Source organism: Rousettus aegyptiacus, unplaced genomic scaffold (assembly GCF_014176215.1).
Source record: "Rousettus aegyptiacus isolate mRouAeg1 unplaced genomic scaffold, mRouAeg1.p scaffold_m13_p_10, whole genome shotgun sequence".
NCBI lineage: Eukaryota > Metazoa > Chordata > Mammalia > Chiroptera > Pteropodidae > Rousettus > Rousettus aegyptiacus.
Genome location: NW_023416285.1, coordinates 77,992,311 through 78,014,641, shown reverse-complemented (window position 1 = coordinate 78,014,641; position 22,331 = coordinate 77,992,311).

Genomic DNA, 22,331 nt, shown 5'->3' with positions numbered 1-22,331 from the left:
TCTCTCTCTCTCTTTTTTTTTAAACCAGGCAGTTTTCTCTCTATATATGGTAATAATGCTCACACAGATCAGCCTCTTGCTTCCCTAGGAAAACTGGAAAGTGAAATCATAAGAACAAAACTTCAGAACACTGTTGGCCAAGGTAGTTTCGCTGCTAGTTGAAGTGAGTCAATTATAAAAGCAGTTATGTCTTCATGAAGTGATTTTACTCATCTCTGCAGACTTGACGTGAAGCATTGGGTTTCATAGAGCAGTCTGCAGCATGCTCCCAGAATGGCTGGCCACTTACTGTCCTTGCACCAATGCCTGGTTCCCAGGGGAACAGGCAGCATAGAGTGCTTTATATCACTCCACTGGAAGCCCTAGGGTTCCTTTAATAGGGCCAAACACTGCCTGCCTTCATATGATAGTCAGTCCACTTTAAGAATACAGAGTGCAGAAAAGAGGAAGTTCAGGGGAGAGGAGAGACTAAGCATGTATAAGTCCTATTGCCTGGAAACATAAGTTGAAATAAACTATAAGTTGTTTTCTAGAAACATGGGTCATGAAAAAGCCCCGGTTATTCAGAATGACAAGAGATTTAAAGAAAATATGCAGAAATAAGGTCTTTTGAATAGGATCTCATTAGCTTTAAATAGCTGTCTCTTCCTTGTTTTATTTTTGTCAAAAAAAAAAAAAACATGTTTTCAAATCAGATATCTAAACATATTAGACTTGACCAAGGGAATTATTAACAGAATTTTCACTCAAATTTTATATTCAAATAAAAGTTATTTTACTTTCTAGATATAATTTTAAAAAAATATAGGAGGACATTGAATGTTATTATAATATGAAAAAAATATGCAGAAGTCTCACATGCTTCAGTAGGTTTTAAATTCCTCTAGGGTATATGTGATAGCCATTATGCAATGTAGGGACTACACATAGTAGAGGATGCTCAAAAGATGTTGAGTAAAACCGTTTTTACTCTACTTTTCAAAGCAATTCAGTATCGAGTTTGAAGTCCAGGGTCAGCTTCTTTCTACTTAGTCGATTTAAGTATATGTGTTATCCAGAAGTAGGATAAACTAAATGCCTACTTAAAGTAGCTTTAGGCAAAGTTTCTCAGCCTTGGTGTGTCAGGGCAATTCTGAAAGGGTTGTAGCCTCTGGAAATGATGTTGTGTAGCTTTTGGAAACAATCTCATTGCTCTTCACACCATACATTCCCACTGAGCATTTCCCACCTGAACTCATGCAACTCTGCACTGCAAAACAAGTGACTGAATAATGAATTACAATCAATACAGTCTTACCTGATAATGTCGTCATTACCACTTTCAGTATTTGCTCCTTCCACGATTTCCTTTCTGGGCAAAACAAAATAAAGCTAAACAAATGGAAAACTTGAAAAAAGAAAAGAAACCCAGAATGTAAAGTATGTGTACTCAGTTCTCAATAGTCTGAAAGTCCTTTCCTCAGTTTTTCAGGGGAATGCAGATAACCATTAGGGATAAAAGTTGGTGTTTTCTTACATGAAGTTAGAAGACAAACAAATGTGTGAGCCAGAGTGCTTAGCTTTTCAGTATAGTGGCTTTCTTTATTGCTTTATTTTTTTCCAATTACAGTTGACATACAATGTTATATTAATTTCAGGTATACCACATAGTGATTAGACATTTATATACCTTACAAAGTGATCACCTCAATAATTTCCAGTACCCATCTGACATCATGCATAGTTATTACTGACTATATTATTGACTATACTCACTGTACTGTACTTTACATCCCAGTGGCTACTTTGTAACTGCCAATTTGTACTTCTTAATCCCTTCATCTTTTTTTTTTTTTTTTTTCTTTTTAATGGGCTGGAGAGAAAGTAGTTATTTTCTGCCATCTAGTGTAGTGAGTTGGAATTGCGTCTTGCCACTAAATTCCGGTAGCTAAAATTCATAAAAATAGTGTGCTGGTTCAAACAAGGATTGATTGATGGGTTCTACAAACAGTTTTATTTTAAGCTTAAGAGAGCCACAAAAGTAATAAAAAGGCTACAATGTTGACTATTTATTACAAAACTAGAGAGCAGGAGTCCATGTTAAATCAAGATAGGAAAAATCAAGAAAACCATACTTACAGAACCATGTGAGGAAATACAGTTGAATCAAATGCATTCAGAAAACTTTGTGGAGCAATGACTTGAAATTATCCCCCCAAAAAGCCAAGTAAACAAAACAGTGTTAGTGCTTTCTATCTTTTAGACAGCAAAAACATTCTGTCAGACACCCAGGCTGAAAACTTTGAATGAACTTTTAACACTTCTCTATCCCCTGTTCATTTATTCCCTCTTTAATGTTTCTCTCCATTTTTTATTACTACTATTAAAAGTGGGTAATCGATGCTTTTCCATATTACTTTCCATCTTCTTAGCTCTGACCAGCCTACATACTAATTACAAACTAATCGTCCTTAAACACAAGGTTACTGTTGCTATTAATATCCTGGAATCCTATTTTTCTTTCTAAAAACCTCTCTTTCATCTGTTTTTTTTTTTCTTCTGCTATAACATGGTCTCATCCGACCTATACAATTTTCTTCTTGAACTTTTTGCCGGTCACTTGATGGCCCCTTGGGTGACCCTGCTCATTGCTCCCTTTAAGCCTTTATTGATGCAACTCCTCCCATGAGGAATGCTTGTCCTTTTCTCCTTTGCCTAGCCAGCCAAATCCTCTTCAGTTTTTAGGATCCAGCCCAGCTGTTGGCTCACCATGAACACCTTCCCTTATGTGTGAAGCCTTAGAGGAATTATAGGTTATAGTTTATAACTGAGTACTTGTGCAAATACCGACCAATGATTTATACTTATTTAACAGGTTTTAGTCCTACCTCCTACAAAATCCATTGTGAAATACTTCAGGCAAGATACTATTTCTCACACATTTGCAATCTTCCTTAGGATACACACTTCTGGGGGCACTGAGAGCTCAGAGATACTTGTTGCTTTGTTTTCTTTATTTGCAGTACAATTCTGCAAGAAAGATGTAACTGGTATTGTTATTCTCATTTAGCGAATGAGGGTGCTGAGGCCTAGAACTCTTCTTGCAAGACTCGCTCTTGTCAACCACGGTGCCAGGCCAGGAGCTCTGTGCTCTCCCCTGTGTCTGGTGCTCTTCTCTGCACACCCTGCTGCCATCGGACGGGTACTGACACATGAAGAGATGCACTAAGATCTTTGTTTTCAGATAGATAACTTTGTTTTCTTAGGTAACTGACAGGGGCTCATTGTCGTGAGCAACCAGGCAACAGATTATAATCAGGGCGTGTGGTTATGTTTCCTAGTTGGCATTTTCAGTTCTCTCCGGGTGGTTATGTCACATATTCAGCTCACACCCATTTGTCCTGTTTGAAAACCACAAACTACTGCTTTGGCAGATATAACATTCGTCAGCTCAGCCTCCGATTAAATGATTAATCTGGCTCATTTAAACCTTTAAACAAGGGTAAATGTCACTGTTTCCTAAACTTTCTCACCTGCTGAGGTATCTTGGGGCATCCAGGCTCATACTTTGTGCTGAGCAATTAAAAACTACAACCAGGCTGTCTTCACCAGAATCGTTAGGGAGCTGGGAAGGATTTCTAGGTAGTTCCAGTTCTGGCCACAGGATGGATTTGTTTTCCACCCAGCACAACAGCGGGGTGACTTTGGCCTCCTTCATTCACATAGACTTATGCTCTGGAACTCTCCATCAAGCCGCTGGTTCTGACAGGCTTGGTTCAGGCTTTTGTTCGCTTTGAAGGAGGGCTTCATAGCAAAATGAAAAAGTCACATCTATGTGTAGTTAGGTGGGTCAGAGGGATGGCATTGTTGAAATTTGTCCTGTTAATTATCTGGAACATAAATGCTAAAAAGATTGTTAAGCAATTCTACTAATTTAGGATAATTATGTGTATTAATTGAACAAAGAGCAGTAGAAAGAAAGAGATTGTTCAAAGCAATAGGCAATTATAACAAGTGACTTTTATAATTGCATATCTAATGAAATTATCAGAACTTATCTGAAAGGGTCATGAAATGCAATATTGTTAATATTTTTAAATGATGCTACTGTTAACATATACAAAAGATTAGTTCCCAACTAAGCTATAAAAAAGTTTCATAATAACAGTAGCAGGAAATTTTAACCTACGAATTAAATCTAAAACTTCATGAGTAAGTCCTAGAGATCTACTGTATATCATAGAGCCTGTAGTTTACAATACTGTATTGTATACTTAAAAATTCACTATGAGGTTCGATCTTATATTAGGTGCTCTTATCAATAAATAAATAGGGCAATAGGAAACTTTTGGAGTTGATGGATATGTTTATGACATAGATCATGGTGATATTTGATAGGTATATATTTATCCTCAAACTCATCAAGTTCGACACATTAAATATGTACAATTTTTTGTATGTCAATAATACATTAAATATGTACAATTTGTTGTATGTCAATAATACCTTTTTAATAAATCAGCTCCAACTAGGAACTTGCCATATAATATACTAGATACAGAGTACTCACAAAAAACCCAGCATTGTCATGAGAACTGCTGAAAGAGTAATGACCTCACTTAGACAGCATGCAAAACATAATCATAACTTTATTTCTTTCCATCCTCCCAGTAGGCCCAAGGGAAGACAGAACAGCTATTCTGATCCCTGTTTGCTTGACATAGAAAGTCAAATCGCTTCCAACTCTTACATGCCTCATATAGTGGTGGTAGAGGAGGAGCTGTGACCTGAAGCCAAGCCATATACGTTAACTATCCATACACCAGTGTGTTAAGATACAAACTCCATCATGACATAATATTGACTACTCAGCTCTTAAAATATATTTTCACAAAGTATTTTTCTAGTCTTATGGAAATTTGCAAGTTCCCTGAGAAAATTTTTAATGTGGCACCTTGGGAAAATAAATCTCTTAAAAATATCTTGTACTGTAAATTTGATTGTGAGTCACCTGGATTTTATGACTCTTATCACGTCACACAAAGCTTAGCTAATGAAGAAGGCAGAGGACTGGAATTATATCCACAGTTATTGGAACTTTTATTGGCAAATAACATCAGCAAAGCCACTTGCTATCATAAGTAAGTAGGCTCAGAACCCCTATGCTTGGAATATCTGGTCAGTCAGTCTTAGACACAGTTGTCACACAAGAAACAATCTGAGAAAAACACTGGAGGCTCTTGCTTGTCTTTGGTTCTCAAATTTATCAGAAACCTTTCCTTAAGTCCCGGATGCAAACCACATCTTTTCCATTTAATGGAGCTGGTAGGTGGTATTGGCATCCCATGATATATTGGAATATCAGGTTTCCTGCTGACAAAATCTGGGTAGTTTGTAGGACCAGGTCAACTCAGTGGAAAATACTCTATTGACTTTTCATGTACAAGGTTCTAGTTTCTGATTTCTTGAGTGGCTAGAGAAGGTTATTGACGTTGGAAGTGAAAGCTTGATTGATTAGAACAGAGATATGCCTTTTAAAAGATTGAATTGCTGGTCTTAAAGGATCAAATTCAACTCTCAAGAGGGAGGCTGCCCTTATAATTCATTTTCCCCCTCAAACAATTGTGATTCTTTTATTTTTATGCCTTGAAATAGAACATTGTGGAATATCATATTGTGTGAATAGTCGTGTAAATTGTATGCTAGGTCTAGGTCTAGAAATTAAAATCTATTAGGAGGAAACTGAATAAATCCACAAATGTTTCCTAACTTCCAATTATGTCTGTAGGAGGGTGCTCTTAGTGGGAGTGGACACTCAGTTAGAAAAGTTAAAAATTGAAGAGCACTTAGTAACAGCCTTGTAGGCTAGGCTGGCGTGCCCCTGGACACACCATACCTCTGTATAACTGAAATGTGACTTCCATTTGATTTAACTCAGTTTCCTTGTATGAGATGGGCATGCCACATATGGTGGGCATTCTTTAGCCTTCTCTTGAAGCAGGCATTAGCTTGCTGGTCTGGACTATTTCTGTCTGGTTCAGATGGTGAACTCTGTGTTCAAGTCCCTCCTAAGTCAAACTGTAAATGGCTCCAAGACAAATTGAAATCTCATCTCTCAATGGGACAGAGTAGCAAACTGGATACTCAGAGATGTTCTAGCAGGGAATTATTCTGAGAGAAATCACCTTTCTTTCTCAACCTATGATAAACTGACACTTGCATACCAGGGTCAACCCATTAGTAAGACTGTTTTTACATGTTTAAAATTACTTAATGTATATAGCTTTAACTAGATAGAACATGCAGACATACACAGTTCAGGAAGTATAAAGGAGTACATGGTAAAAATTTTCCTTTCTTTCCTTCATCCCCTCACAGACCCAATTTTTCTCTCTGGTGGCATCTGTTTTTACTCATTTTTGCCCTTCCAGAGACAGCGTATGCCTACGTCTTCTAGGTCTAGAGATTATACATACATTCACAGATTCATGTGTCATGTGTACATACAATTTTCCAGACAAATTATTGTGTATTCTGTACCTTATTTTTACACCTAACAATATGATTTTGAAGCTGCCTCATTCTTTTTGACTGTTTTATAGCATTCCATTTTATAGATGTGTTATAATTCATTCATTTTCTTTAATACACTTTAAATTGTTCTTAGTCTTTTGACACTATAAACAACTCCACAGTAGACATCTTTGTACATACATCATTCACGCATGTATGAATGTATTTATAGGATAAATTTACAGGATAAATTTCTTAAAGTGGATTGGACAGATCTTATTTTTCTCATAATTAATGAAATATTCCTCTTTTTTATTTTTAAATTTAAAAAATTATTAAATTATTTTATTTTATTTTTCAATTACAGTTGACTTACAATCTTCTGGTTTTTATTGATGCTTTAATTTCCATTCTTCACTGTTGTGGTCTACATTTTTGTTTTTTGTCAATAATGTGAAAGATGTTAATATTTTCCCTTGTAATTTGTTTTTATAAGAATATAGTATATTTTAAGACCTCTATTTCTTTGACCAACATTCTTTGACTCCTTACTATATTAATGTTGAAATCAGTAATTTCCACTTTCTCCAATATTACTTTAACTAGATGATTTTGTTTGACTTTTATTATTTTTCTTAATGTTTATATTTATATGTTTAGATAAACCTGTTAAACTGGTTTGTCAGTTTTAATGGCTGGCTATAAAAGATGAGGAGCTCTCTGAACCAGTATTACCTTCCTCTTTCCTCCTTTTTCTCTGAATTTTGTTATTTATTTAATATTTTCATTGTTAGAAAATCTTTATCTTTGATATCCAGTACCTTTCCTAGGCCATGTCTCAGTGTTGATAATTTGTTGTAAGCTTTTTTTTCTTAGAATGAGTTATGTCATTTAAAATTTAGTTCAAGTCTCCTATTAATTCCAGATCTCATTAATGTGTCTTCTATATCTATCATTTAACTCTAATCCTTTCCAGTTATTGTTTATTTCCATGTCTCTTACTCATTTTTGTCTGCATTCCTTACTGTGTTCTCAGCATTCTCTTTTATGCTGCTTCCAGTCACCTTCACATTTCTGTGAGAGTTTGTATCATCTCCTATTATTTCACTTTATCTTCCTTAGGCCCTTACAATCCAACTTCAAACTCTTGTTTTATAAATCAATAGCTTCATCTCCATTTGTGAATTTATGGTGATAGACTTGAATTTTTGCCTGGTCTGTAGTGTCAGGTTTCTGGTGATGCTTTTTAAATTTGTCCCTCACCCTCCCCCCCATTTCTGTCTTTTTTTCTTGTAGCATCTTTATTTACTACATCCATTGTGGATTCCTAATGGCCATCACTTATCCTCATTAGGATGGGCATCCCAGACCAACCATTGCAGGTGGTGCCAGGGAGGTGGGGAACAGAAACTTGTAAGTCATTAGTAAGTTCCTTCTAAGAGTCATGTATAAGAGTGAGTGCTTTCAGCCTTCCTCTCCTTGCTAATCAGACATGGGCAGCCACGTCATTATTTGCTATACACAGTCCCTTGCTTCCATTTTGCCTCATGCATGAATGGGATACCTGTGACTCATTATTCAGCTCTGCCTCTCATGTTTCTGGAGGACAGAGGAAAGGGCAACTACGCCTTTATTCTGCCATTTAAATACCGGAAATTGGTTGGTATGTTTTTATTGAGATTTGATAATAAATTAAAGAGCAATGATCCTGAGGCAAAATGAGCCATCTCTGTCACTTACTAATTATAAACTTTGGGCAATTCTTAAATCTTTCAGAGCCTATGTTCTATCATCTGTTAAATAGAGATAGTAATATAGCCTGTGTAGCTTGACTCATCACTCATGAAAAGGCAGGGCTAATAATGCTGGGAAAAAATAGAAGGCAGCAGGAAAAGAGAAATACCAAATATGAAATGTTTTGACTTCATAAAAGAAGACACAGGCATGAGTCTACAAGAGCTGAGATGGGCTGTTTAGGACTGGACATTGTGGACATCACTCATTTGTAGGGTCACCAGAGATCAGAGCTGAATCAATGGCATCTAACATATACATAATCTGATTCATGGGGTTGGTGTGAAATATAATTTCAAAATGAATGTGAAATCACTTTAAATTAAATTCATTATACAAACATTAGGTGATATATTATTATTATTATTATTATTATTATTATTATTATTATTATTTTAAATCAACTCTTAATGCCCATCTTAGTGCTGGTTTAAAACTTTGCAGGCCTCAAAATGAGTGAGGTTCAAGAAAGCATTTCACTCACCCTGGGACTTCTTTTGATTTCAAGGGGACATTTCAAATTTTAAAAGCATCCACCATTCCAAAGAGTCATCATTTCAAAGAACTCAAAATAAATTCCTGACAATTTTTATTATCCATTTTTATCACTCTTCATTCTTTGTTACTATAGCTTCAAAATGAACTTCAATTATTTGTAGGAAACTTTTAAGGTCCAAAAATAAATTACCTTAGAACTCATCAACATTATCCCCAAAAGTCAGCCTGGGAAACACTCTAAAAATGTAGGAAAAAAATGCTCTGCTCTCATAAAGCCCCTTTAGTAAGAATTTTAGTCTCATTCAGGTTTAATGAATATTTGCCACCAAACCAACTTACAAAATGTTTCTTATAGTTCCATAACCCTTTTATACTAGAAAACTTGTCTTTCTTAGAGCTGTGACAGGTGAATGAGGATATAGAGATGACACCAATAGCAGAATTTATTTTGAACTTAGGATGTGGCAGGCATGGTTTCAAATCCTTATGCATTCTCATGTGTTAATTTTTGTTGTTGTAATACACAACTTTAATATCTCTGTGAATTATAACAGCAAATGTTGATTTTAGGCTCTTATTACATTAGAGCTGAGGGTCAGTTGCAGGCTTGCTGATCTGTGATTGCCTTTATATGTTTTCTCACTCTGAAAACCAGGTTGAAACCACTCTTTGGGACAGTAATACAGTTGGCGGAAACTTGCATTGCTGCTTCTTATTTTTTTATAATGAGGTGTTATTTTATTTTCTTAAATAATTTTTTACTTTTCAATTACAGTTGATATGACATATTAATTTTAGGTATACAGCATAGTGTTTAGACATTTATATAATTTATGAAGTGATCACCTGATAAATCCAGTACCCATCTGACATGATATATAGTTTTAAAATATTATTGTCTGCACACCTTTTGCTATACTTTACATTCCCATGATTCCCATGGCTATTTGTAAATACCTATTTGTACTTCTTAATCCCATCTCCTGTTTCACCCATCTGCCCGACCCCACTTTCATCTGTCAGATATCAACATGTTCATTGTATCTATGAGTTTATTTCTGTTTTGTTTGTTTGTTTAAGATTCTACATGTAAATGAAATCATACAATATTTGTCTTTCTCTGTCTGACTTATTTCAGTTAGCATAATATCCTCTAGGTCCATTCATGTCGTTGCAGTTGGCAATATTTCATTTATTTTTATGGTCAAGTAATATTCTATTGTATATATGTACCACCTCTTCTCTATCCATTCATCTGTTGATGGACACTCAGTTGTCTCCATATGTTGGCTACTATAAACAATGCTGTAATGAACATACAAATGCATATTTCTTTTGGGATTAGTGTTTTGGATTTCTCCAGATAAATCCCCAGAAGTGGAAATGCTGGATCCTTTTTTGTCACTTGTTATAACCTTTGTTTTAAAGTCTATTTTGTCTTATATAAGTATTTAACTCCAGCTTTTTTTAAAATTCAATTTTCATGAAATACTTTTTCCATCCCCTTACTTTCAGTTTGTATATGTCTTTTGATCTGATGTGAGTGTCTTGTAGGCAGCATATGTAAGGGTCTTGTCTTCTATCCATTCAGCCACCTTTTGTGTTTTAATTGGAACATTTAATACATTTGAATTTAAACTAATTGCTGATAGAATATGAAAACACTTCACAGTGTTTATAAGAAAAAGACTTTTATTTTAAAGATGGAGAGAGAGTTCTGGTCAAGATGGCAAAGTAGGTAAACACCGTGGTCATTCCATGACCACAATAAAATTGTAACTAAATTATAGACAAATCAACCTAGAGAAAACCATCTCAAGACTAGCTGACTAGAACTTCTATAACTAAGAATATAAAGAAGAGGCCACATTGAGACTGGTAGGAGGGGCAGATTTACAAAAAGAACTGGCCCCAAACCCATGTGTGGCAGTTGAGCATTGGGAGGAACATCTTGACTGCTGAGGTCTCCCCCAGAAGAGCAAGGGGCCCTCATCCCACATCGCCCAGGCCAGGGTTCCAGTGCTGGTAAGAGAAATCCCCACAAAACCTGGCTGTAAATATCAGTAGGGATTCGAATGTCTGGGTGAGATAGAAGGTGGCCAGAAAACTAGATGTCCCTGTAAAGGGCCTGCACACTTGCTCACAGGCATGCACCATGGGCTCTGGCAGAGGGACAGTAGCTTTGGAAGTGCTAGACACATTCAGGGAAAGACTGAGTTGTATGGCTTCAGGGTTAGAGCTAGAGGGACAGCTCTTTTATCCCTCTGTTGAGCTCTCCTCCTTTGCAGCCTACAGGCAGGTGCCATCTTGCCTGTGTTGAGCCCTCTCCCCACACAACCAAATCTGAACCTGCAGTGGCCTGGTGAACTTTGCTCACTCCACCCTAATGGCTCCCTGAGAACCTGACTCAACCATCTCACACATTACTGGAGGCATTTTTGCGGGTAGGCAACCAGCCCCAATATGGACTCTCAGCAAGAGGTTCCTTCAGCAGCAATCAACAGGCCTTTGTTCTCCCACCTCTGGAGTCACTTTCTGTAGTGGGCAATCACTCCTGGCCCAAGCTACAATACTTCTTGAACAAATCCAGGGATCTGCAGGCCTGAGGTGGGCAACAGCTGGCCTCCGTGTGATCTGACACTTTTGTGAGGGGCCACGGGCTTAGCACTGGAACCAAATCTGAATCTGCACTAACTTGATCCATCCTGGTGACTCCCTGGGACCCTGCCTCACCCAAACTGAGTACTGTCCAAGACTCTTTCAACTGCTGAGATTTATGGGCAGCCTTCAGGCAGCCTCAGTCCTTGAGGTACCCTGGGTCTTTTAGTGAGCTTCCCCAGGCCTGATACTAATGGTAGCTGGCCTTGGATTGTAGTGTGTCCTCTTCCACATGCCTCCAGCTCCAGCACAGGCATTGACCAAGTGCAGGTAGATTTTTAGCTCCTACCAGAAAGCTGTAAGAAGTCACAGGCAGCAACTGACCGTGACCTGCACAGGAGCCCCTCTCAAGGGGCCCCAGAATAAACATACATGGAAGCTGGTCTCAGACCACCACAGATCACCACCACATTAGCCCCAAAAGTGGCACACCCAAAAGGTGGTCTTGATGAGGCACATGAGCCCCTTGTGAATCGCACTCCATAAGGTCGGCACCCACATAACAGCTCATATGCTGTGGGTATGGCCAATCCTAATAGCTGGTCAAACTGAGAGTCAATCCCACCTAATGACATGTTAATCACAATCAAGGCTCAACTACAGCAGGAGGGCACACACAACCCACACATGAGTCACTCATGGAACACCCAGATCAGGTGATTATGGAGACTGTGCCACTGGACCATCTACTACTTAAAGCCACTCAGAAGAGGTAGCCAAAACAAACAAACAAACAAACAACAACAAAAATGTCTCCCAAATAAAAGAATGGGAGAAAACTCCAGTAAAAGAACTAAATGAAATAAAAGCAAGCAATCTACCATATACAGAGTTCAAAACAGTAGTTATAAAAATGCTTAATAAACTTAGAGAAAAATAGATTATCTCAGTGAGAACTTCAACAAATAGATAGTAAGGATAAAAAGAGACATAGAAACCATAAAAAAAAAAAGTCAAAATGAAGCATGCATTGACTAAAATGACAAATACACTAAAAAGAATCAACAGTAGATTAGATGAAGCAGAGGATCAAATTAGTCATTTGGAAGATAAAGTAACAGAAAACACTCCATTGGAACAGCAAAAATTAAAAAAAAAAAACATTAAAAATGAGAAGTTTAAAGGACCTCTGGGACATCAAGCATAACATTTGCATCATATGGGTTCCAGATGTAGAAGAGAAAGGCCAAGGGATTGAGAACCTATTTGAGGAAATTATGACTTAAAACGTTTTTAACCTGGTGAAGGAAATAGAAATTGTTTTTGTTTTTATTTGTGTTTCTTTATTAACCCGGTGAAGAAAGCTCAAAGAGTTCTAAAAAAGAGAAACACAAACAGGCCCACAGCAAGACGTATAATTAAAATGGCAAAGATTAAAGACAAAAAGAGAAGCCTAAAAGCAGCAAGAGAAAAGCAGCTCGTTTAAATACAAGGAAGCTCTCATAAGATTGTCAGCTGACTTCTGAACAGAAATTTTGCAGGCCAGAAGGGGTTGGAATGAAATATTCAAATCAATGAAAAGAAAGAACTTAAAACCAAGACTACTCTACCTAGCAATGCTATCAATTAAAATTGAAGGTGAGATAAAATACTTCCCAGACAGAAAAAAGTAAACAAATTCATCACCAAAAAGCCAGTATTACAAGAAATGTTAAAGGAACTTCTTTAAGAAGAAGGGGGGAAAACAAAAGAATATGAGGGGGAAAAAATGACATAGATGATAGAAACTCTGTTCATCCCTCTGGAGACCAAATCAAAGATGTGACGGAAACAAGGAGCAGGGGTAAGGAAAAGTCACCTGGAATCTAGAGGAACAAGCCATTCAGTTAGGAAGAAATCCAAGAAATCACCCTGCAATGGCAGAAAGTAGGACGGGACGAGGATGCAGGGTTGCCTCGTCTCAAGTGGCTAAGTGAGATGAAGGCTGCAGCAGAAGCCTCTTAAAGGGGCCACGTTTGTGAGAGAATTTTCATGGTGACAGACCTGCTCACTCCAAGCACCAGTGCCAATTCGGCTGCACGCAGGGAACACCAAACACTTTCAGGGAGATATTGTCAGAGTGAGGGCTGAGGTGAGACTTGCTCTGTACAGAAGTGCCTGTGGTATCCATTGTTCCCTGTTGAGCCATATCCATGTCCAGTGTGCAGACTCAGTACCGCCATAGCTGCAATGTCACCGAACTGGATAACAGAGGTCACTCCTCCCAGAGGATTCCCTGAAACCCTGCCTCCCTCAACTTGTGGCCCCACCCAAGCCACATTCAGGTGTATTCTCAGCGAGTCAGGTGCTCTTTGCTGAGCAGCACCTAGAGTCACACTGGAGGCAGCTGGCCTTGGTTTCTGGTGTGGCCTTTTGAGACAACTATAAGCTTGTGTTTGCTTGCTGAATCTTAACAGGTGACCTCGAGGGGCACAGGCTGGGGCTAAATTTGGCCTGCAGCTGAACCCTCTCAGGACTGTGCCACTGGACAACTACTATACATTCACACTAATAAGACCAGGAGACTTAGGAGCTTTGCTTAGTACATAGAAACAGACACGGAAAGGCAGCCAAAATGAGAAGACAAAGAAGCAGAAACCATATGAGAGAAGAGAACGGAGATCCAGAAATAATGGAGTTAAGTAATCTAACATGCAGAGTTCAAAACACTGGTAATAAAGTTGCTCAATGAACTTTTGGGAAGTGTAGATAAATTCAGTGAGAACTTCAACAAAGAGATAAGAAATATAAAAATGGAAATGGAAATTATAAAAGGGAACCAGTCTGAAATGAAGAACACATTATCTGAGATGAGAAGTATATCAAATGGAATAAACAAAGAAGTAAAAAAAGTGAATAAAGAAGAGGATCAAATGCTCCATCTAGAGAATGAGAAAGCCAAGGACACTCAATAAGAATGGCAAAAGATAAGATACCAAGACTATAAAAATAATTTAAGGAGCATATGGTACACTATTAAGGGTCAAAATATCCATCTGTTTGGCACACCTGAAAGAAAAGATGCTGAGCAGCTGTTTGAAGAAATAATGATGAAAAACTTTGTAAAGGAAATGGACATAAAACCATAGAAAGCTCAGAAGTTCCCAAAAAACAGGGATCCAAAGAGGCCCACACTAAGACACATCATAATTAAAATGCCAAAGTTTAAATACAAAAAAAGAATATTAAAAGCAGCAAGAGAAAAACGGATAGTTACTTATAAGAGAACACCCATAAGACTTGCAGCTGACTTCTCAAAAGAAATTATGCAGGACAGAAGGTCTTAGCAAAAAATATTCTACAGGATGAAGACACAGATTCTACAACCAAGGATAATTTATCCAGCAAAGCTATCATTTGGAAGTAAGGAGAGATAAAGAGCTTTCCAGACAAAAATGGCTAAAGGAATTTGTCACCACCAAGCCAGTATTATAGGAAGTGTTGGAGGGATTTCTTTAAGAAGAACACATGAATAAAGAATGGTAACAACTACATTGCTATCAATAAGTACCTCAAATGGAAAAGAATTAAGTGCGCAATCAAAAGATGGAGGGACTGAATGAATAAGAAAACAAAACTCTTACATTCTGCCTACAAGAGACTCACTTCAGATTAAAAGACACACACAGACTAAAAAGAAGGGGATGGAAAAGATATTGCTTTGATGGACCTAGAAGGTATTTAAGTCAGGTAGAGAAAAATAAACACTATATGATTTCACTTATATGTGGAGTCTAAGGAATAGAAAGAAGAAACTAATAAAAAACAGACTTACAAATATAGTGGACAATTTGGTCCACTATGAGAGAAAGAGAGAGAGAAAGAGAGAAGGAAGGAAGGAGGAGGAGGAGGAGAGAACCCAGATAAATGAAATCAAAACTGAAAGAGAAGTGACATCTGACTGCACAGAAATACAAAGCATTATAAGAAAATACTACAAGCAATTATGTACAAACTAATTGGACAATCTGGAAGAAATGGATACACTCTAAAGTATCAAACGGTCTTCCAAGACTGAGTCAAGAAGAAACAGGATATCTTAACCAACTGATTACTACTAATGAAATTGAATTAGTCATCAAAAACTCCCAACAAACAAAAATCCTGGATTGGACGGCTTCACAGGTGAATTTTTCCAAACATTCAAAGAAGAATTAACACCTATTCTTAAACTATTCCAAAAAAATCAAGAGGTGAGAAGACTCCCAAGCTCATTTTATGAGGCCTCCATTACCCTGATTCTAAAACCAGACAAAGACATTACAAAAAAAATTGTATGCCTCTATCCCTGATGAACATAGATGCCAAAATCCGTAACAAAATATTGGCAAACATAATTTAACAAGATAATAAAAAGACCATACATCCTGATCAAGTGGGATTTATTGCTGGGGTGCAAGTTTGGTTCAATATCTGCAAATCAATGTGATGCACCACATTAACAAATTGAAAGATAAAAATAATGCGATCATATTAATACATGTAGAAAAATTTTTCGGCAAAATCCAGCATCCATTATGATAAAAGCTCTCAGCAAAATGGGACTAGAGGGAAATACCTCAGTGTCATAAAGGCTATGTATGACAAACCCATAGCTAACATCATACTCAATGTGGAAAAGCTAAAAGCACTTTTCTTCAGATCAGGAATAAGACAGAGATGTCCACTTTCACCACTTTTCCTCAACAAATGAATGAAAGTCCTAGCCACAGCAATTGGGCAAGAAAAATAAATAAAAGACTTCTAAATTAGAAAAGAAGAGGCAAATCATGATTATTTGCAGATGACTTAATACTATATAGAAAAAACCCTAAAGATTACACCAAAAAATTGAATTAGAATGGATAAATGAATTAAGTAAAATAGCAGAATAAGAATTAGTATTCCAGAATTGGTTTCATTTTTATACACCAATAATGAACTTCTAGAAAAAGAAATTTAAAAAAAATTCCATTTATAATTGCATCAAAAAAATGCTTAGGAATAAATTTAACCATTGAGATAAAAGATCTGTATTCAAAAAATTATAAGTCATTGCAGAAAATTGTAGAAGATACAAATAAATGGAAGTATATACCATGCTCATGGATTAGAAGAATTAACATCATTAGAATGTCCATACTACACCAAGTGATCTATAGATTCAATGCAATTCTACCAAAAGACTAATGCCTTTTTCACAGAACCAGAAAAAAATAATCCTAAAATTTATATGGAACCATAAAGACCCTGCGTAGCCACAATGATCTTGAGAAAGAAGAACAAAGTTGGAAGTATTATGCTATCTGATATCAAATTATACTACAAGTTTTCAGTAATCAAAATACATGGCACTGGCATAAAACCAGACACATAGTTCAATGGAATAGAATAGAGAGCCCAAATATAAACCTATGCCTATATGGTCATTTATCTATGACAAAAGACACAAAAATATACAATGGGGTAATAAATGGTATTGAGAAAATTGGACAGATACATGCAAAAAAATAAAACTGGACCGTCTTCCTACACCATATATAAGATTAAACTCAAAATGGATTAAAGACTTAAATGTAAGACCCCCAATCATAAAACTCCTAGAAGAAAATACAGGCAGTAAGCTCTCTGACATTGCTCTCAGTAATATTTTTTCTGATGTATCTTTTCGAACAAGGGAATCAAAAAAAAATAAACAAATGAAAGTACATCAAACAAAATTTTTTACAGCAAAGGAAACCATCAACAAAAGGAAAAGATAATCTGAGTGGGAGAAGACATTTTCCATTGATACATTTTATAAAGGGTTAATAATCAAAATTTATAAAGAACTCATACAATTGAACACCAAAAAAACAAACAAACAAACAACCCAATTAAAAGATGGGCAGAGGATCTAAATAGGTGTTTCTCCAATGAGGCCATATAGATAGCCAATAGACACGTGAAAAGATGCTCAATGTCACTAATTATCAGAGAAATGCAAAGTAAAATCACAATGAGATATCAACTCACACTTGTCAGAATGGATGTCATCAATAAATCAATGAACAACAAGTGCTGGTAAGGATATGGAGAAAAGGGAATCTTTGTGCACTATTGGTGGGATTGTAAATTTGTGCAGTCACTATGGAAAACAGTTTGGAAGTTTCTCAAAAAAATTAAAAATAGAACTACTGTGTTACCCAGCTATTCCACTTCTGGGTATTTATCTGAAGAAAACCAAAACACTAATTTGAAATGATATATGCACCTCTACATCCACTGACAATTTATAATTGCCAAGATATGGAAGCAACTTAAGTGCCCATTAATAGATGATTGGATAAAGAAGAAGTGGAACATATATACAATGAAATATTAGTTAGCCATTAAAAATATGAAATCTTACCATTTGTGATAACATGGATGGTCCTAGAGGATATTATGCTAAGTGAAATAAGTCAGACAGAGAGAGACATACACCAAGTGATTTCACTTATTTGTGGAACATAAAGAACACAATAAATAAACAAAGAAAATGGAAACAGACTCATAGATACAGAGAACAAAGTGATTGTTGCCAGATGGGAAAGGAAGGGTAGGCAGAAAAGGTGAAGTGATTAAGAAGTACTAACTGGTAATTCAAAATAGTCACAAGAATGTGAAGTATAGCATGAGGAATATAGTCAATAATATTGTAATAATAGTGTGTAATGACAGGTGGGTATTAGACTAATTGGGGGAATCGCTTTGAAAATTATATAAATGTTTAACCACTATGCTGTATGAAGGAACCTAATATAAAATAATATCAAATGTCAACTCTAATTAAAAAATACAAATTAAAAACAAACAAGCAAAAATAAATGAATTGTTTATAGATAATTAGTTATGACCATTTTATTAGTTATATTTTTCCTCCTCCTCTTCCTTCTCCTCCTCCTACTCCTTCTTCTTAAAAAAGTTTCTTTAACATTTCTTGTAATTCTGGCTTGGAGGTGATGAACCCCTTCACCTTTTTCTTGTTTGGGAAGCTCTTTACTTTCCTTCGATTCTAAATGATAGCTTTGCTGGGTAGAGTAATCTTGGTTACTTGGTAATGAAAGTCCTTGCTTTTCATTACTTTGAATATTTTGTGTCAATCTCTGCTGGCCTGCAAAGTTTGAGAAATCAGCTGACAGTCTTATTGAGAAATCAGCTGACAGTCTTATGGGAGCCCCCCTTTTAGATAACTAACTGCTTTTCTCTTGCTACTTTTAGGATTCTCTCTTTGTCTTTAACTTTTGCTATTTTAATTACAATGTGTATTTGTGTGGCCCTCTTTGGATTCATTTTATTTGGAACTCTCTGTACTTCTAGACCTATATGTCTACGTCTTTCACCAGGTTAGGGAAGTTCTCTCTCATTTCTTCAAATAGGTTTTCAATTCCTTGCTCTCTCGCTTCCTTTTCTGGTACTCCTATGATGAGAATGTTCGCACACTTCATGTTATCCAAGAGGCCCCTTAGACTATCCTCATTTTTTGGAGTTCATTTTTATTTTTTGTTGTACTAATTGGATCTTTTCTGTACCTTATCTACCAAATCACTGATTTGATTCTCTGCTTCATCTAATCTACTGTTGATTCCCTCTAATGTATTCTTTATTTCAGTTATTATAGTCACTTCTGATGAGTTATTTTTTGTTTTTTATCTCCATTTTTATGTTTCCTATCTCTTTGTTAAAGTTTTCACTGAGATCATTGAGCGTTCTTATGACTAGTATTTTGAACTCTGCATCTGGTAGATTGCTTGTCTCCATTTTGTTTAGTTCTTTTTCTGGAGCTTTTTTCTGTTCTTTCATTTGGAATATGTTTCTTTATCTCCTCATTTTAGTGGCCTCTGTGGGTTTGTTTCTATGTATTATGTAGATCTGCTACATATCCCAGTCTTGGGAGAGTGACTTTATGTAGCAGGTGTCCAGTAAGGCCCAGTGGAGCAGACTCCTTGCTCACCTGAATTGGGTGCTCAAGGTGTGTCTGTTGTGTGGGTTGTGTATCCCCTCCTGTTGTAGTTGAGCCTTGATTTTTGTTGGCATGTCTATGGGAGAGATTGATCCTTCAGGCTAATTGGTTGTGAGGACTGGTCCTGACTACAATGGAGAAGCAGAAGTTTAAGGCTTCCTCGCCTTGATGATGGGAATGTACCTTGATTTTTTCCAGTTACATATTTTGGGAATTATTTCTCAGTCCAATTGTTCTCTATGATGCTTGGTTCCACCTTATGGACAGCTCTTCCTTTTTCATTATCAGCCTTGACCTCCTCCAAAGTGGGTATTGAAAAATATGCCATTTGTGGCTGAGAATTATGACTGTTTCACATCTGTAGAAGACTGGGGACTCAAGTATTGTTTTATAATTTGGATAATTATCATTTCTTCTAATTCAAGTTGGTGGTGCTTTTGGTCATATATCAATTTATACAACTATTTTTATTTTTAATCAGTTTGATCCCAGTAAGCTCTCTGTAAGTCAATAGCCACACCCACAGCTTTTCAAGTAATGCTTCCATAGGTACTTTTATCAAACATCAGATGGGCTGCACCTTCAGTATCTTCCTCTCCCCTAGCCATTTTATCTAACTGAGATAATTTACTAGGGCCATATAATGGCAATCAGGAGTCTTAATGATGGGTATGTTAGATCGGTGCCCAATCTTTGTCTTAATTTGAGACTCTTTTTCCTATTAGAAATGAGAAACAGTTTCAATTTTCAAATCAAAAAGTTCTGGAATTTCTGAACATTTGTAGCTCCTCTGGAGTCACCTTAGCTCTGTTCTATGCATCTTCTCATTCCAGAACCCAGGCTTCAAAAGTAGCTACGACCTGAGACTTGATGGTTTCAGAGTGGGGGTTAGAACATGAGAGCTGATGGGAACATGCAATGCCTCTAAAAATCTCTGCTGAAATGAGGCAAATGTCTCATCTGCTTATGGCTCAGCCTACCTTGGCAAGTCACATGGCCAAGCCCCAATCAGTGGGATGAGGATGTCTAAAGGGAAAACCAGAAAAGAGGAGAATGAAATGGATAATTGTGAACAAATAATATGAACTCTACCTCATGAGGTGGATACTGTTATAACTCTCTTCTAGAGAAAGGAAGTTGAGGCACAGAGAGATTGAGTACCTTGTCCAAGGTCTTCCAGCCCCTTAAAGATAGAGCCAAGATTTGAACCTAGGGAGCCTGACTCCATGATGACAAATCATTTTCTATATTCCTCCTCTGGGAGTTTTCATTTTTGTGGAAGTACCTGTCTCATCTTGTCTAAATTTTCAGCAGGCTTTAATGAAAAAAAAATTTAGTAGATGACTCAAATATGGCAATAATAACATTTTATGAAGTGATGTTATAAATGTTTTCAAGAAATAATTTATTAAATTGATGTCAGTTATAACTTGTGAAATCATAAAGCTCAATGCAAGAATATTAAAAACATAAAAGTAATTCAATCATAGCACGTTCAATAATTGGATTCCTTCAGAAGAGCTCTCTGCTTTCTCTACGAATTGCTATGCTACGTTTTCACCCAGAAACTGAAAATATAAAAACTTAAGATGTTACATCATGCAAGGATCTCAAATTCCTGAATCTTACACCTAGATACAGAAATCTTTTAGGACAAATCCTAAAAGATTTATCATTATCAGCCCAAGTCTCTGGATTCTAAAGGAATCCAGCTCTTGTTAAATAGCATGGTCAGGAAAATAGTAATTAAAACCACATGTTGCAGTAATTAAAGCCTCACAGGCAAGTGTTAGAATGAGACTTTCTCCTCAACCTTGATTCTTCATCCTTTACCACTATCATTTCTTCAAAATTGGCTTAGATAGACCTGGCAGAAGAATTTTCTGTAAATTGCGTTCAGACTTGTCCCCAGAGAGTCGTGGAACTCTGACCTATTATAGACTGCAGCTCTCAAACACTCTCTAAATAAATATATTTACATATATATTAAATAAAGTAAAACAAGTCAAGAGTGGTCTTGAAGACAGAGTTATAAAAACACAATTGATACCCTGAATGATGGGTATGGCATGAGAGGAGCAAAGGGAGAGGTGATTTGGTTTTATGGAGCTGGTTCTGCACTGTCTTATGGAGGCAGTTAATCAGAGCTAGAAGAATGAGGAAACCACCACACACCTCTTGTCAATAAGTTAGAACCTGGTGCTATGGCACACGCACTGAGAGTTCTTCTGGAGAAAAATGAGCAGTCACTACTGGTTTTTATTCATGCACTGGGATATACCATCTGTGCAAGTAGCTTCTCTCCTCTGAGAACTCCTTTGCCCACTGAATCAGTCAGGATAAGTTCAGAATTGTACTGGATGATCTCCAATACTTAGTAGCTTAATGGCACTCTAGTTTAGTCTAGATATTTGGTGGATAGCCTCCCATATAATGATTGTGGGACCCTCAATCCTTCCATCTAGTGACTCCGCCATCTTTTGAGTTCTCCACTGGAAGTTTCTAGAAGTTGTGTCTATTGTACTTGCCTACATGTCATTGACCAGAACTCAGTCACATGGCTGAATATAACTTTGTGGGAAGCTGTGAAATGTAGTTTTCTTGAGTGCATAAGAAGAAAATAAATGGGTTTGAAGGACATGTTAATAAAACCACCTATAAGTAAGAATCAAGTGATATCTGCATGTGTGTGGAAGAATGCAGCTGTTAAGTCAGGGTGGGGTTCTCTTCTTTTAGTCAAAAGAAGTTCTAAAAGTTCTAAGTCCTTGGCATCTGATATGAAGCTCTTTATAGTTCAGCTACATCTTATTCTTCTGGCTTCATCTCTTCCTGCTCACTGCCCAGCCTCCACCCTCTCTACCCCATGTACTTAACACTCTGGCCAGCTGTTCTTTGAATATGTCACATATCTTCACACCTTTAGGCCTTTGCATATGTTGTTTCCTGT